The sequence below is a fragment of the Arvicola amphibius genome, chromosome X (genome assembly GCF_903992535.2).
Source record: "Arvicola amphibius chromosome X, mArvAmp1.2, whole genome shotgun sequence".
In the NCBI taxonomy this organism is placed as follows: Eukaryota; Metazoa; Chordata; class Mammalia; order Rodentia; family Cricetidae; genus Arvicola; species Arvicola amphibius.
The window spans coordinates 134,753,011-134,767,976 of record NC_052065.1 but is presented as its reverse complement, the minus strand read 5'-3'; the positions used below and the strand labels follow the sequence as shown (position 1 = coordinate 134,767,976).

At 38.6% G+C, this 14,966-nt stretch overlaps 1 protein-coding gene across 3 annotated transcripts in view; it reads left to right on the top strand.

Moving 5' to 3' along the window:
• Gabra3 (gamma-aminobutyric acid type A receptor subunit alpha3) overlaps positions 1-14,966 on the top strand; it is a 332,417-nt gene that overhangs the window by 44,420 nt on the left and 273,031 nt on the right. The window lies entirely within an intron of this gene.

Here is a 14,966-nt window from a genome sequence, read left to right as displayed (position 1 = left end):
TGTTTTTAATATGTCCAATCAGGTTTTAATATGCTAAAATTGTGGTTATTATGTTTTTTGCCTATAAAAGCTTGTTGGAATTGTTGTTCGGGTGCTCTGCCTCCTCAGAGACCAGAAGCACCCAGTTGTGCAATTGTTAATAAATCCTCTTGCTCATTGCATCTGCTGGACTGGTTAATTGAGTCTCAGGGCTTCTCCCTGGAACAAAGACCTGAGGATCTTACAAAAGTATTGTTAAGTGACCATTACTTTTTCTTTACACCCTCATTAGTTTACATGCTTAAATCCCTAAGTGTCACATCTATCACTCTATATACCTTCCATTCATGCTTCCTGCTGTGGGATAATCCTTCTGTATGCTGTGAATATGTTTTATATTCGTTAATAAAGAATCTTCTTTGGCCTATAGCAAAGCAGAATAAGGTTAGGCAGGAAAGCTAAATTAAAAATACAGCTAGAAGAATGGAGTCAGGGAAAGATAGGAGCCAGCTGTCAGAGGAACAAGATGTGCTAGAGGACAAGTAAAGTCAGTAAGCTATGTGGCAAAATATAGATTAATAGAAGAAATGGCTTACTTTAAGTTGTAAGAGCTAGTTAGTAATAAACCTCAACCATAGGCCAAGCATTATGTAATTAATATAAGCCTTTGTGTGATTATATGGTGCATGGCAGTTGGGAGAAAAGTAAAGCTCCAGCTCCATTTACAGCTTCCAAAATTATCCTCAAGTTTTCTTTTACTTGCTACTCAGTTTGGAATAAACAAAGCTACTTCGTTTTCATTAATGTCCATGTGGTCCAAAGTCTCATCAGAGTGGAAACAAAAGATGAAACTACTTCCTTTGGAAGCACTTGATATTGGATATGTAGCTTCTTTGCTTCCACAGTAAGTAGAGAAGAGCGTGCTATTGAAATTTAGTGGGCAAAAGGCAGATGTGTTAAAAGTTTTATTAGAGACTCACTCTCCTTGATGAAAATAATGCCCTTATTACAAAATATTAGAGAAGGCTTTTAGAGAAGCAGTTGTATTCCATGAGAGGATAGAACACAAATACTATGATTCTATATTATGTCACATAAATATGTACAGTTCTTATATATTAATTGAACTATTTTAGAAGTACAGTGAGGAAAAAATGCCTACTATCCTAATGAAGGATAGCAAATAGATATTACATTAAGGTTGTGCAGACAACAGTGGATATTGTGTTCTTTGACCAACTTTCTCTCCCCAGCCTCTGCCGTTGGGAAGAAGTGTAGAGATATAGCTTCCATCATGGGATAGTGAATCTCCTCCCTGAGTGCATGTTTACTGCTTCTATAACACTGGGAAGGGAATTTCCTAAAGTCTAAATTTTGTTTACTTCCTAAGTATCATGAGATTTCTTGCAGGGAATGATAGTTGAAAAATAGCCTATGACTCACATGACAAATCACAGCATCAGCAACTCTAGTTCCAGGGGTATCCAATGCTGTTTTCTGGACTTTGTAGGCACAAAACATGCACATGGTGCTCATACATACATGCAGGCAAATAATTCATACATGTAATGTAAAATTTTTAACATGAAATGAAGAGTAGGACAGGAGGATCAGGAATTGGAACCAATATGAGCAATGTATGAAAATGCCATAGTGAAGCCAATTATTTTATATACTAATTAAAAAGAAAAGAGTCTGTATTACAGATGACTATGGTGGCATGTGTCTGTAATTCCAGAATTTGAGAAGTGAAGACAAGGGTTCAAAGCTACCATTGGCTATATTAGTGTGTTTGAAGCCAGCCTGAGCTACATGAGACTCTGTCTAAAAGACTAAAACAAAGCAAAGCAAAACAAAATGCACAGTAAGTATTGACAGGCAGAGCATCCAGGTCTGTTGCTCCATTTAATAAAGAAACTCATTTTAATGGTAGAGAAGCTGGCAGGAAATACGTGGAGGTTAGACATGCTGAGAGGATGGATGCTCCTGATTCCCTAAGTGTCATGTTGTGACAACCTCTGCTACGCAGTGCTCTTAGGTTTTCAATTCCTGCGGGGCTTTTCTATTAACTACATTTTAGTTGGCTGTTCCTTGAGGGCTTAGTAGGCTGATATGTCACCTATCAACTCGAGCAGGTCACTTCTGGTTTGCTGGCAGTCCTCAATGTGTAAAGGTAATAGAACGGTTCTAATGGAGACAGTGGAGCCAATGTAATATACCTGTGAGAAGAGAGCTCTTCCGGTTCCCCTGGATTTTCAGGGACCCTAAGATGTGTGGATTAACAGAAAGTCTCTCAGGTGGAGTAACAGGAGAACCACTCTTTGGATTTCTCAGGTCTTGACAAAGGAGAGTTGAGGCTAATGAATACAGAGACAAATTCATAAAAGAATATGAGCAGCTTCGTTTGAGTAGTGCTTACTGCATGCTGAAGGCTACTGTAAGTGCTTTATTTACATTAGTGAGTGTAAACCTATAAATAAAGTTTTGATTTCCCACTTTATAGTTGAGAAACACTGAGGTATTCAACAAGTTTCTCAAGGTAACAGATTTATGAAGTAATAAAACTGAGATTTCTGTTTTTCTTGCTAAGTTAGTCAATTAGCAGTACAAGGACTATGTATCTAATCACTTTCACTTTCCCACCTTCCTCTTCACACATTTGTTTTAGGGGCTATCACATTATAGTTTACGAATTCTGCTGCTAGTGGCTATGATTCTTTTTTTTTTTTAGGTGTTTCTGATTCTTTGAATGCAAAATGGAACCTTTTGACAAGGCTGGTGTGAGATTCATAGGTAGTTATGTCAAAACATATAGCATAACTCATAGCGTTAAATGGTACTTGATGCTAACACAATTTAATTTTTTAATTGATTTTTATTGAGCTCTACATTTTTCTCTGCTCCCCTCCCTGCCTCTCCTCTCCCCTTCAACCCTCTCCCAAGGTCCCCATGCTCCCAATTTACTCAGGAGATCTTGTCTTTTCCTACTTCCCATGTATATTAGATCCATGCAAGTCTCTCTTAGGGTCCTCATTGTTGTCTAGGTTCTCTGGGATTGTGATTTGTGGGCTGATTTTCTTTGCTTTATGTTTAAAACCCATTTATGAATAAGTACATGTGATAATTGTCTTTCTGTGTCTGGGTTACCTCACTCAAAATGGTATTTTCTAGATCCATTCAATTGCCTTCAAATTTCAAAATGTCAGTATTTTTTTCTGCTGTGTAGTACTCCAATTTGTAAATGTACCACATTTTCCTTATCCATTCTTCAGACGAGGGGCATGTAGGTTATTTCCAGGTTCTGGTTATTACAAAAAATGCTGTTATGAACATAGTTGAGCACATGTCCTTGTGGCAGGTATGAGTATCCTTTGGATATATATATAAAAGTGGTATTGCCGGGTCTTGAGGAAGGTTGTTTCCTAATTTTCTGAGAAACTGACATACTGACATCCAAAGGGGCTGTACAAACTTGCGTTCTCACCAGCAATGCAGAAGTTTACCCTTTTCCCCACAACGTCTCCAGCATAAGTTGTCATCAGTGTTTTTGATCTTGGCCATTCTTACAGGTGTAAGATGGAATCTCAGAGTTGTTTTGATTTGCATTTCTCTGATGTCTAAGGATGTTGAACATTTCCTTAAGTGTCTTTAAGCCATTTTAGATTCCTCTGTTGAGAGTTGTCTGTTTAGGTCTGTACTCCATTTTTTTTATTGGACTATTTGTTCTTTTGGTGTCCAATTTCTTGAGTTCTTTATATATTTTGGAGATCAGACCTCTGTCTGATATGGGGTTAGTGAAGATCTTTTCCCATTCTGTAGGCTGTCATTTTGTCTTGTTGACCATGTCCTTTGCTTTACAGAAGCTTTTTCTGTTTCAGGAGATCCCATTTGTTTATTGTCTCCCTCAGTGTCTGTGCTGCTGGGGTTCTATTTAGGAAGGGGTGTCATGTGCCAATGTGCTCAAGTGTACTTCCCAATTTCTCTTCAATAAGGTTCAGTGTGGCTGGCTTTATGTTGAGGTCTTTGATCCATTTGGACTTGAGTTTTGTGCATGGTGATAGATATGGATCTATTTTCATTCTTCTACATGTTGATATTCAGTTATGCTAGCACCACTTCTTAAATATGCTTTCTTTTTTCTATTTGATATTTTTTGCTTCTTTGTCAAAAATCAGGTGTTTGAAGGTTTGTGGATTAATATCTAGGTCTTCTATTCAGTTTCATTGGTCTCCTGTCTGTTCTTACGCAAATACCAGGCTGTTTTCAGTACTGTAGCTCTGTAGTATAGTTTTAAGTCAGGGATTGTGATGCCTCCAGAAGTTCTTTTATTGTACAGGAGTGTTTTGTTTATCCTGGGTTTTTTTCTTTTCCATATGAAGTTGAGTATCATTCTTTCAAGGTCTGTGAAGAATTTTGCTGGAATTTTGATGGGCATTGTATTGAATCTGTAGATTGCTTTTGGTAAGATTGCCATTTTAATATGTTAATTCTGCCTACCCCAAAACATGGGAAATCTTTCAACTTTCTGGTGTCTTCTTCAGTTTCTTTTTTCAATGATTTAAAATTCTTGTCATACAAGACTTCCATTTGTTTGGTTAGAGTAACTCCGAGATATTTTATGCTATTTGTGGTTATTGTGAAGGGTGATGTTTCTTTGATTTCTTCCCTAGTCCTTTTATCATCTGTGTACAGGAGGGCTACTGATTTTTTTGAGTTTATCTTGAATCCTGCTACATTACTGAAAGTGTTTATGACTTGTAGAAGTTTTTTGGTCAAATTTTTTGGGATCACTTTTGTAAACTATCTTATCATCAGCAAACAATAAGTGTTTGACTTTTTTCCAATTTGTATCTCTTTGACCTCCTTTTGGTGTCTTATTGCTCTAGCTAGGACCTCAAGAACTATATTGAATAGATATGGAGAGAGTGGACAACCTTGTCTTATTCCTGATTTTAGTGGAATCTCTGGGAGTTTGTCTCCATTTAGTTTGATATTGGCTGTTGGCTTGCTGTATACTGCCTTTATTGTGTTTAGGTATGCTCCTTGTATCCCTGCTCTCTTTCAAGGCCTTTATCATGAAGGGATGTTGTATGTTGTCAAAAGGTTTTTTTGGCATCTACTGAGATGATCATGTGGCTTTTATTTTTCAGTTTGTTTATATGATGGATTACGTTGACAGATTTTCATATGTTTAACCATCCCTGCATCTCTGTGATGAAGCCAATTAGATCATGGTGGATGATGGTTCTGATGTGTTCTTGAATTTGATTTGCCAGTATTTTATTTAGTATTTTTGTATCATTGATCATGAGTGAGATTGGTCTGTAATTCTCTTCCTTAGCAATGTCTTTCTGTGGTTTGGGTATCAGGGTAATTGTAGCCTCATAAAAAGAGTTTGGCAATGTCACTTGTTTCTATTGTGTGGAACAATTAGAGGAGTATTGGTATTAGTTCTTCTTTGAAAATCTTGTAGAATTCTGAGCTGATACCATCTGGTACTGGGCTTTTTTTGGTTGGGAAACTTTTGATGACTGCTTCTATTTTTCAGCAGTTATAGATCTGTTTAATTTGCTTATCTGGTCTTGGTTTAATTTTGTTAAATGATATTTATCTAGAAAGTTGTTCATTTCCTTTAAGTTTTCCAATTTTGTGGAGTACAGGTTTTTGAAACATGACCTGATGATTCTTGGTATTTCCTTCATCTCTGTTTTTATGTCTACTTTTTCATTTCTGATTTTGTTAATTTGGATATTCTCTCTCTGCTTTTTGGTTAGTTTGGAGAAAGTTGTCTATTTTGTTTATTTTCTCTAAGAACCAATTCTTTGTCTCATTGATTCTTTGTATTGTTTTCTTTGTTTCTATTTTGTTGATTTCAGCTTTCAATTTGATTATTTCCTGCCCTCTAGTTCACCTGTGTGAGTTTGCTTCTTTTTGTTCTAGAGTTTTCAAATATCCTGTTAATTCACTAAAGTGGGATTTTTTTCCAGCTTCTTTATGTAGTCATTCATTGCTATGAACTTTTGTCTTAACATTGCTTTCATTGTGTTTCATAAGTTTGGGTATGTTGTGTGGTCATTTTCATTGAATTTTAGGAAGTCTTTAATTTCTTCCTTTATTTCTTTATTTCTTTCTTGAGGCATTGATGATTCAGGTGATCAGTGTTTAATTTCCATGTGTTTGTGAGCTTTCTGGAATTAGTATTGCTGTTGAATTTTTGTTTTAAGCCATGGTAATCTCATAAGATACATGCTATTATTCCATTTTTTGTATTTGTTGTGGTTTATTTTGTTACCAAATATTTGGTCAATTTTTGAGAAGGTTCCATGAAGTGCTGAGAAGAAGGTATATTCTAGATGGAATATTCCATTGATATCTGTTAATTTCATTTGAGTCATAACATGAGTTAGTTTTCTTATTTTTCTTTTCATTTTTTTTTCGTCTAACTGACCTGTCCAGTGATGAGGGTGGAGTGTTGAAGTCTCCCACTAATAGTGTGTGTGTGGTTTAATGTATGATTTAAGCTTTAGAAATGTTTCTTTTACATATGAGGGTGCCCTTATATTTGGGGCATCAATATTCAGTATTGAGATTTCCTCTTGATGGATTTTTTTGTGATTAATATGAAATGTCCTTCTTTGTCTCTTTTGATTGATTTTAGTTTGAAGTCTATTTTGTTAGATATTAGGATAGCTACACAAGCTTGTTTCTTATCTCCATTGGATTAGAATATTTTACCCCAACCCTTTACTCTGATGCAATTTCTGTCTTTGAGGTTGAGGTGTGCTTCTTGTATGCAGAAGAAGAATGGATTCTGTTTTCATATCCAATCTGTTAGCCTTTGCCTTTTTATGGTTGAGTTGAGTCCATGTATATTAAGGGATGTTGATGACCAGTGATTGCTATCTCCTGTTCATTTAGTTTTCATTGTTGATGATGTTAATTTGTGCATTTTCCCCTTCTTTGGAATTTGCTACTATGAGACCATTAATTGTCTATGTTTTTGTTGATGAAGCCAACTTCCTTGGGTTGGAGTTTTCCTTCTAGTATTTTTGCAGGTCTGGGTTTATGGCTAGGTATTGATTAAATCTGATTTTGTCATGGAATATCCTTCTATGGTGATTGAAAATTTTGTTGGGTATAGTAGTCTGGGCTGGCATCCGTGGTCTCTTACTGTCTGCATAACACTTGACCACGACCTTCTGGCTTTCATTGTCTCCAGTGAAAAGTCAGGTGTAATTCTGATAGGTCTGCCTTTATATGTTACTTGGCCTTTTTCCTTTGCAGCTCTTAATATTCTTTCTTTATTCTGTATATTTAGTGTTTTGATTATTATGTGGTGAGGGGAAATTTATTTTTGATTCAGTCTGTATCAAGCTTCATAAGCATATCTTTCTTTAGGTTGGGAAAGGTTTTTTTCTATGATTTTCTTGAATATATTTTCTGTGCTTTTGAGTTGAACTTCTCCTTCTATACCTATTATTCTTAGGTTTTGATTTTTCATGGTGTCCCATATTTCCTGGATATTTTGGGCTAAGATTTTGTTAGATTTAATGTTTTCTTTGACTGATGAGTCTATTTCCTCTATTGAATCTTCAGTGCTTGAGATTCTTTCTTCCATCTCTTGTATTCTGCTGTTTATGTTTGTGCTTGTGGTTCCTGATGGTTTTCTCATGATTTCTGTTTCTATAACTCCTTTGGCTTGTGTTTTCTTTATTGTCTCTATTTCAGTTTTCAAGTCTTGAATAGTTTCTTTCATATGTTTCATTGCTTTTTCTTGTTTTTTTTTTAAAGGGATTTTGATGTAGGAGGGTCTTCTATTTATTTGTTGCTTTCATACTCTCTGTGAAGTTTCCATTTTTAGGTGGGTTATTTTTCTTTATTTCTTTTAATCTATAACTATCTGTACTGTCTCTTTAAATACTTTACCCCTTTTTAATGCATTAACTTTATTCTCTATATTCTTTTTCTTCTCTCTCCCAAGCCTATGTATGTCTAACACTATGACCCATTTAGAGGTCTTTTATGTCTGAATCTGTCCTATTGCATTGTCTGTAATTTTTTACTGTCCAGGAACATTTTGCTTTGTGCTTTTAAATCACTAATCCCTTAAGAATCTAAGCTGTGACATTCCTAGGTCAAAAACAAGTATTGTGGGCTTGCCCCGCCCAGACCAACTTGGCGGAGCTGCTTGTGCCTCTAATCAGTTGTGCCTCTGAGCTGCAGAGCAGCGGGCTGACCTGGATGTTAGCTCCACCTCTCTTCAATTTTAAAATGGTGGATGTACCATTTCTGCTAGCTCTGGGGCCGCCAGGTAGGAGCCACATTCAGCAGTTTAACTCTGAGACTGAGCGTGCAGCACAGAAACTCTTTTCATCCAAATTACAGCCAAATCTGTCATGCAGAGCACGGTGCAGCCTGGAAACATCTCTCTGTATGGCAGCAGGAATCCGTCATGCTCTCCCACTTGCCCAAGCCTGATCCCGCCATCTGCCCAGGTGCAGGAGGGGAGTGCTGGCAGCACCAATCTACTTCAAGAGGAAGATGGGCATTGAAGAGGCTCCTTATGGAGTTGGTTAGCCATTTGGGCAAGAAACTGCTCTTGCCTGGACTGTTGCATAAACTGGACACAAAGAACCCACAGAGGGAGGACTGCTGAACTTGCCTAAAGGTGAGATGGTCTTTCGGGGTTCCTGATTCATGAAAGAGTCTGCAAGACATTCTGCAGGACACAGAAAAAAGTGACTGAACTGCCTTTGAAATTTCCTGCTTCATGGAAGAGTCTTCTGGATACTATGGGCATGAAGGCCGAAGATAAAAGCCCCAACAGCACAGAAGAACTTTGGATGACTGTCCAGGCAGTGAGATGTCACTGTCATTTCTAGAGTTTTGGAAGTTTCTGACTTCTTTTTTACTTAGGTAATACTATATCCTTCTGGAGTCTTTAGGTTTTACTGGTCTTGTGTTGTTCTTTGTGGTGTTGCATGTGTTCTTACCTTTTCTACTCATCTTTTCTTCTAATAGGTGTGGCTGCGGCTGTCTGTGACTCTCTTGATTAATCTTCTAGGTGCCAGGGAATCCAAGGCTCAGATGGTTCTTGCTCGTGGTACAGTCAGTGCCACAGTTCAGTTCCAGTTACCCTGTTGGTCACTCTGTGTTCCTGAAGGTCACTCAGCACTCCTGTGCTTTGCTCTGCTCCCTTGGAGTTTGTTGTCTCAGGCTTGTGCTAGCCTAGCTTGTCGGCTCAGACATGCTTCTGTAAATGTCCCTGGTTTGGATCTGTTCCTGCAGAGGTCCCTGGCTTAACACAATTTAAATTTAATAATCTATCTCAGCTTTTGTTTCATGGACACTCAAACTTTCAGGTATATCCAAATCATTTCATTTTTCATAGCTCTTCTGGGATACAAAAAATGATATTATACTAGAAATTCTCTTATTAATGATTTTGGAAAACACTGTAAGTAGCACTGTGTACGAATACCCTTTACTGCAAGGTGAAGCCTCTTTGATGAGTGTTGAGAACACTTATGTGTGGGTATAAGAATAAGTATTTAGAACACAGTTAGTAATTCTGCTAGTGTAGAAAAGTATCATTAGTAGGCTCTCCTCTACTGATCTATAACTTCACTAACCTCAGGTAGTTAGGATGGTCTCAGTCCTTAAGTCTAATTAGAGAGCTGCTGTTTACTGTAAAAATATTAGTGTTCTTCTTGTCCCTGTAGGAATGTCTTGCATCACTGGTCATTCTTGTGTTTCATAAGCATCATACCTATGTAACAATATGACATATGTAACAATAATAAAGAAACAAGGGCCATGAATTAACTTCAGAGGGTGTAAGGGGGAACATGAGATGGGTTAGAGGGATAAAAGAGATGGGAGAAATTATGTAATTGAATTTTAATTATTATTGAAAAATGCTCCTTGCCTCTGAACCTGCCTCTGCTATTCTCTGTAATTATGTGTAGTTTTATAGCATTCAGGCAACATTATATCTCTACATCACAATAATGGGTCTTCCTGAGGAACAGAATATCATTAATGTAGTCTTTCTTTAGGGGGAAAACAGGATGTTAGATTTAAATAGGAGGATCTTAAATAGATGGTCAATATAAGGGAAGTCTCTCTCTTTCTCTCTCATCCTTTTATATCATGGATAGTATCATTTTGCACTGGAAGTATGCCTAGGGTAGTATGTTGAAGTGTGGAATCTCAACAGAGAAAAAAATAAAGCAATAGTCATAAGGACCAAGGCAAGGTACAGTGATATGCTTCTCAGTCATGATGAAGATATGATGGGTAAGTCAATATAAACTGAGCTATCTCCTTAGTTTTGTTTTTTTCTGTGCTTCCTTTTTATTACTCCATTAATATGTATAAAAATATTGTCAAGACATTTCTAATTTGCATTGATTATGCTGGAGTAAAACAAAGTAAAAAGGTTTGTCGGGCTAAATTGTTAACATTGCATCCTGGGCAAATTGAATTGACTGAGGAAGGCTGAATAAGTAGCGTATATTAATTCTTCACGATCAAGGGACACCCTCCTCAATTTAACTTCCATTTTCTACTAGTAAACTTTTATCTGTGTTTTATTTTGCATCAGCCAACTTAATCCTACTATAAAAGTTGCTGGCCCACTGCATAACTGCCTTCACTGTCAGATCAGTCATGGGCAGCACAATTTGAGGGGTGATCCATTCAGGGGATGCCAAGTTCTTCTAGCTGTCTGTGTTGACGGTTCCTGCTCTAGTGCCAGATCATCATTATCCATCTTTATGACAATATTGTAACAGTTCTGAGGTTATGTGGGTCTAACTAAATTTACTGACGATACTTATGCACTTTAGTTCCTCAATTTTTGCTGAGAGCATTCTATGTTGCTTTGATACAACATTATACTTTGAAAAGAGGTATTGAAAGATGTTTTAATATAAAAAGAAAATATATGAAAAATATTGTAAATTGATTAAAATATAATGGTGATCAAAATATTTAGCTATTTCATGCTAAAAATCTTTTGAAAGTAAAAGTAAACTCAAATATAAAATATATGATTCAAGGTCTGTGATTACTCTGCTCTTGAGTAATTTACTGCATTCAGGTCATGTTTATTATAGCACTGGCTTGGCCTCTCTGTGGTATATTCAAGAGAACACACTTTTGTTGGGGGGAGCAGGCTGCTTGTTCATCCTGGCTGCCCGACTAGCTTAGCCTCAAAATAGCCACACAGAAACTGTATTAATTAAATCACTGCTTGGCCCATTAACTCTACCGTCTTATTGGCTAATTCTCACATCTTGATTTAACCCATTTCTATTAATCTTTGTATATCTCCATGTGGCAGTGGCTTACTGGCAAGATTCTAATGGGCATCCATCTCAGGCAGAGGGTCCATGGCGTCTCTCTCTGCCTCTGCCTCCTTACTCTCAGCATGCCATTTAGTTTTCCCCACCTACCTAAGTTCTTCCCTATCAACAGGCCCACGGCAGTTTTTTATTAATCAATGAAAGCAACACAAAGGCAGAAGGACCTCCTACACCACACTTTTAGATTTTTGAAAGCATATTTATTTACCACATTTTGAAACAAGACTGTGTTCCCCATAGACTTGACTATCTGGTCTCTGGAAAAGATTATGTCAGGCCCTACATTACTATTTTCAAGGGGATTGGCACACATAGATATCCTATTTATTGCTCTTAGAACAAATGACTCTCCTGGTGGCTTTCATTGTCCCTTCCTCAGACTGACAGTATGCCTATCTTATTTGTTAGTAGAGGTGACTAAGTGTGGCCTGATCTGCTTAGTAGGTAATTCAGAAATGCCCACCAGTAGAAATGTATTAGGCTTAATTAGACAATGCCATGATAACAGATTTCCTCTGCCTAGCCTCTAAATACAAGTCATAGTTATTTCTCCCTTCTAATACCTTTCTAAGACTATGCTTCTACCTGTGCACTGTAATACCACCTTTAGAAAAGAAATTCATTTTAGTGCTATGTTTTTTAAGTGTATCTCCTAGAAAGCATCAATGTACAATACAATTACTTGTGTCTGAAAAATAGAAAAGAAATTCAAGTGCTTGTCTATGCCTAAATTGTTTATTTTATTCCATTATCACAGATTTTTCACTACTATGCCTTGATATATGTTAACTTGTTACCATAAATCTTCCAGATGTGTTTGTGTTCTCAAAATTGCCTTTGGCTACATTAGCTCTTTTAAATTTCCATATGAATTCAAGAATCAGCTTGTCAATTTTTGTAAAAATGTCTGTTCTTGTCTTGATTGGAATTTGGGGTAGATTACAGATGTTCACAAATTCTTTACAAGCTTCATACAAGACTGAAATCTTCCTGTTTGTTTGAACCCTGTATAATTATGAAGTAGTTCTCCTTATCTCTTAAGGATTCTTATTTTTTCTTGATATTTTTACATTGCTATTCGTTTTTTGCTGAATGATTTCTTTTTCAAGCAATTGGATTTACTTAAAAGCAAAAAGATATGAGAGAATTTCACCTTTTAGTCTTTTTATATTAAACCATTTTGCATATTAACATTAAGAATTTACCTTTAGAAACTAGTATATAATTAGGGTTTTAAAAGTCCATTCTTGACAACCCTCAGGTAGCTCCTTAAATTAAGATATATGCTTCCCTGCTCCCATATCCACCCTTCCTATATCCCGAGCATCCCATTCCTCCGAGCTACCCCCATTCTCCCCTTCACATTTTTCTCTCCCCATCTTCCCTTGGCCCAGTCTCGCCCAACCCTCAAGTTCCCAATTTTGCCTGGCGATCGTGTCTACTTCCAATATTGACCCTAGAGGGGTTCCCAGGTTTCCAGGGAGACGCCCCCAGTTAGTTCCTTGGGCAGCTGAGGAGAGGGAGCCTGAAAAGGCCAGTTCCTATAGCCATACTGATGAATTTCTTGCATATCACCATAGAACCTCCACCTGACGATAGATGAAGAAAATGACAGAGCCCTACATTGGAGCACCGGACTGAGCTCCCAAGGTCCTGATGAGGAGCAGAAGGAGGGAGAACATGAGAAAGAAAGTCAGGACCGTGAGGTAACCTCCAGCTGGCGACAGATGGGGAAGATGACTGAGCCCCACATTGGAGCACTGGACTGAGCTCCCAAGGTCCTGATGAGGAGCAGAAGGAGCGAGAACATGAGGGAGAAAGTCAGGAACGTGAGGGGTGCGTTCACTCATGGAGACGGTGGGACAGAACTAAAGGGAGATCACCAACTCCAGTTGGAATGGGACTGATGGATCATGCGACCAAACCCGTCTCTCTGAATGTGGCCAACAGCGGGGGCTGACTGAGAAGCAAAGGACATTGGCGCTGGGCTCTGATTCTTCTGCATGGACGGGCTCTGTGGGAGCCTTCTCAGCTTGGTCGATCACCTTCCTGGACCTGGGGGGAGTTGGGAGGACCTTGGACTTAGCATAGAGTGGGGAACCCTGATGGCTCCTTGGCCTTGAGAGGGAGGGAGGGGAGGTATGGGTGGAGGGAAGGGGAGGGAAGGGGGAGAAGGAGGGACGGGAAGGGGGAGGAGGAGCGGAGGGAGGGGGAGGAGGAGGGAAGGAGATGGAAATTTTTAAATATAAAAAAAAATAAACCATGAGAAAGAAAAAAAAAGAATAAAACTACTACCACAATAAAAAAAAAAAAAGTCCATTCTGAGCCATTCTGAGAATGTGAGCACGGAAGAGCTAGTCCTACCCCTCATTTGCAGGAGAGTGGGCCCTGCACATCACCTTGGCAGTACAGTATAGCTGGCCCTGTTGGCAGTGGCAAGGGTGAACCATCCTCAAGGATGTGAGTGTGGGACAGATGGCCCTACTACTTGTCTGTCTTAATATCTATTTTTTGTGTGTCCTTGTATTCTTTACTAATATTTCTAAATCCCAGTGCCTCTACCCTGGTGATTAGTATTTTTGTTGAGGCTGGTCCCCAACAAGGGATGAGGAAGGAGGGTATCTTTCCTTCACTCACACCATCACATGGCAGATGAGGTGAGGCAAGGTCAGATCTCCTGTTTTCATGCCGTCAGGGCTAGTTTTCTCATGCTCCTGCCAATAGTGCTGCCCAGGTGAGGTGAACTGCCTGCTCTCCTGAGTGCTGTAGCTGGTGAGAGGCAGGCCAACTCTCCCACTCTTATGACACTGGGGCCAGCTCTCATGCCTGCCACCAGTGGTGAGGGGCAAAGGGCCCACTCTCCTGCTCCCATGGCCTCAGGGGAAGATCTTCCATCTGACAAAGGCAGCAAGGGGTGATAGGAAGGGTATCTCTCCCTAGCCCACACCATCATACAGCAGATGAAGGGCAGGACTAGCTCTTCCATGCTCACATTCTCAGACAGGCTCAGAGTGTCAAGGTGGAAATAGGCTCACATTTTTGGGCCTCTACAATCCCTCTCTACCTGTAGCAGGTGGTAGAACTGGCCTAGGGACCATGAGAGATAAATAAATGACCCTGATCCACATCAGCTGCAGCACTTGAGATAGTGGACCCCACATCTCAACTGATTAATACAGTAGAGCTGGCCGTGGTGATGTGGATTCAGGTAAATTGGACTTTTAGACCCTAATTATATACTAGTATCGGTTATCCCTCCATATAATCATCCCTCTACTCTGTTCTCCTATCCTCTACCCCATTTAACTTTTCATGAACCTTTACTTACCTTTCCAGAACTCTTTCATACCCACTTGCATTTTATTCTTTTCCCCTTGAAATCTCTCACTTTCATGATTACTTACTAGTTTCCTGCCTTCTATGGGTACTTCATTTTTATGCACATACATCTAAAGATTCAAGCTAGCATATGAGGCAAAACCTGATAGTAGACTAGGTCAGAAAGTTGGAATTTACCTCTATTCCTTCAAGATTATTGTGTTTCTACCTCAAACAAATGTCCCACACAGATTTAGATCAGAGAGTTCTGCTCTCTCAAGGTTATTATCAACAACTGTG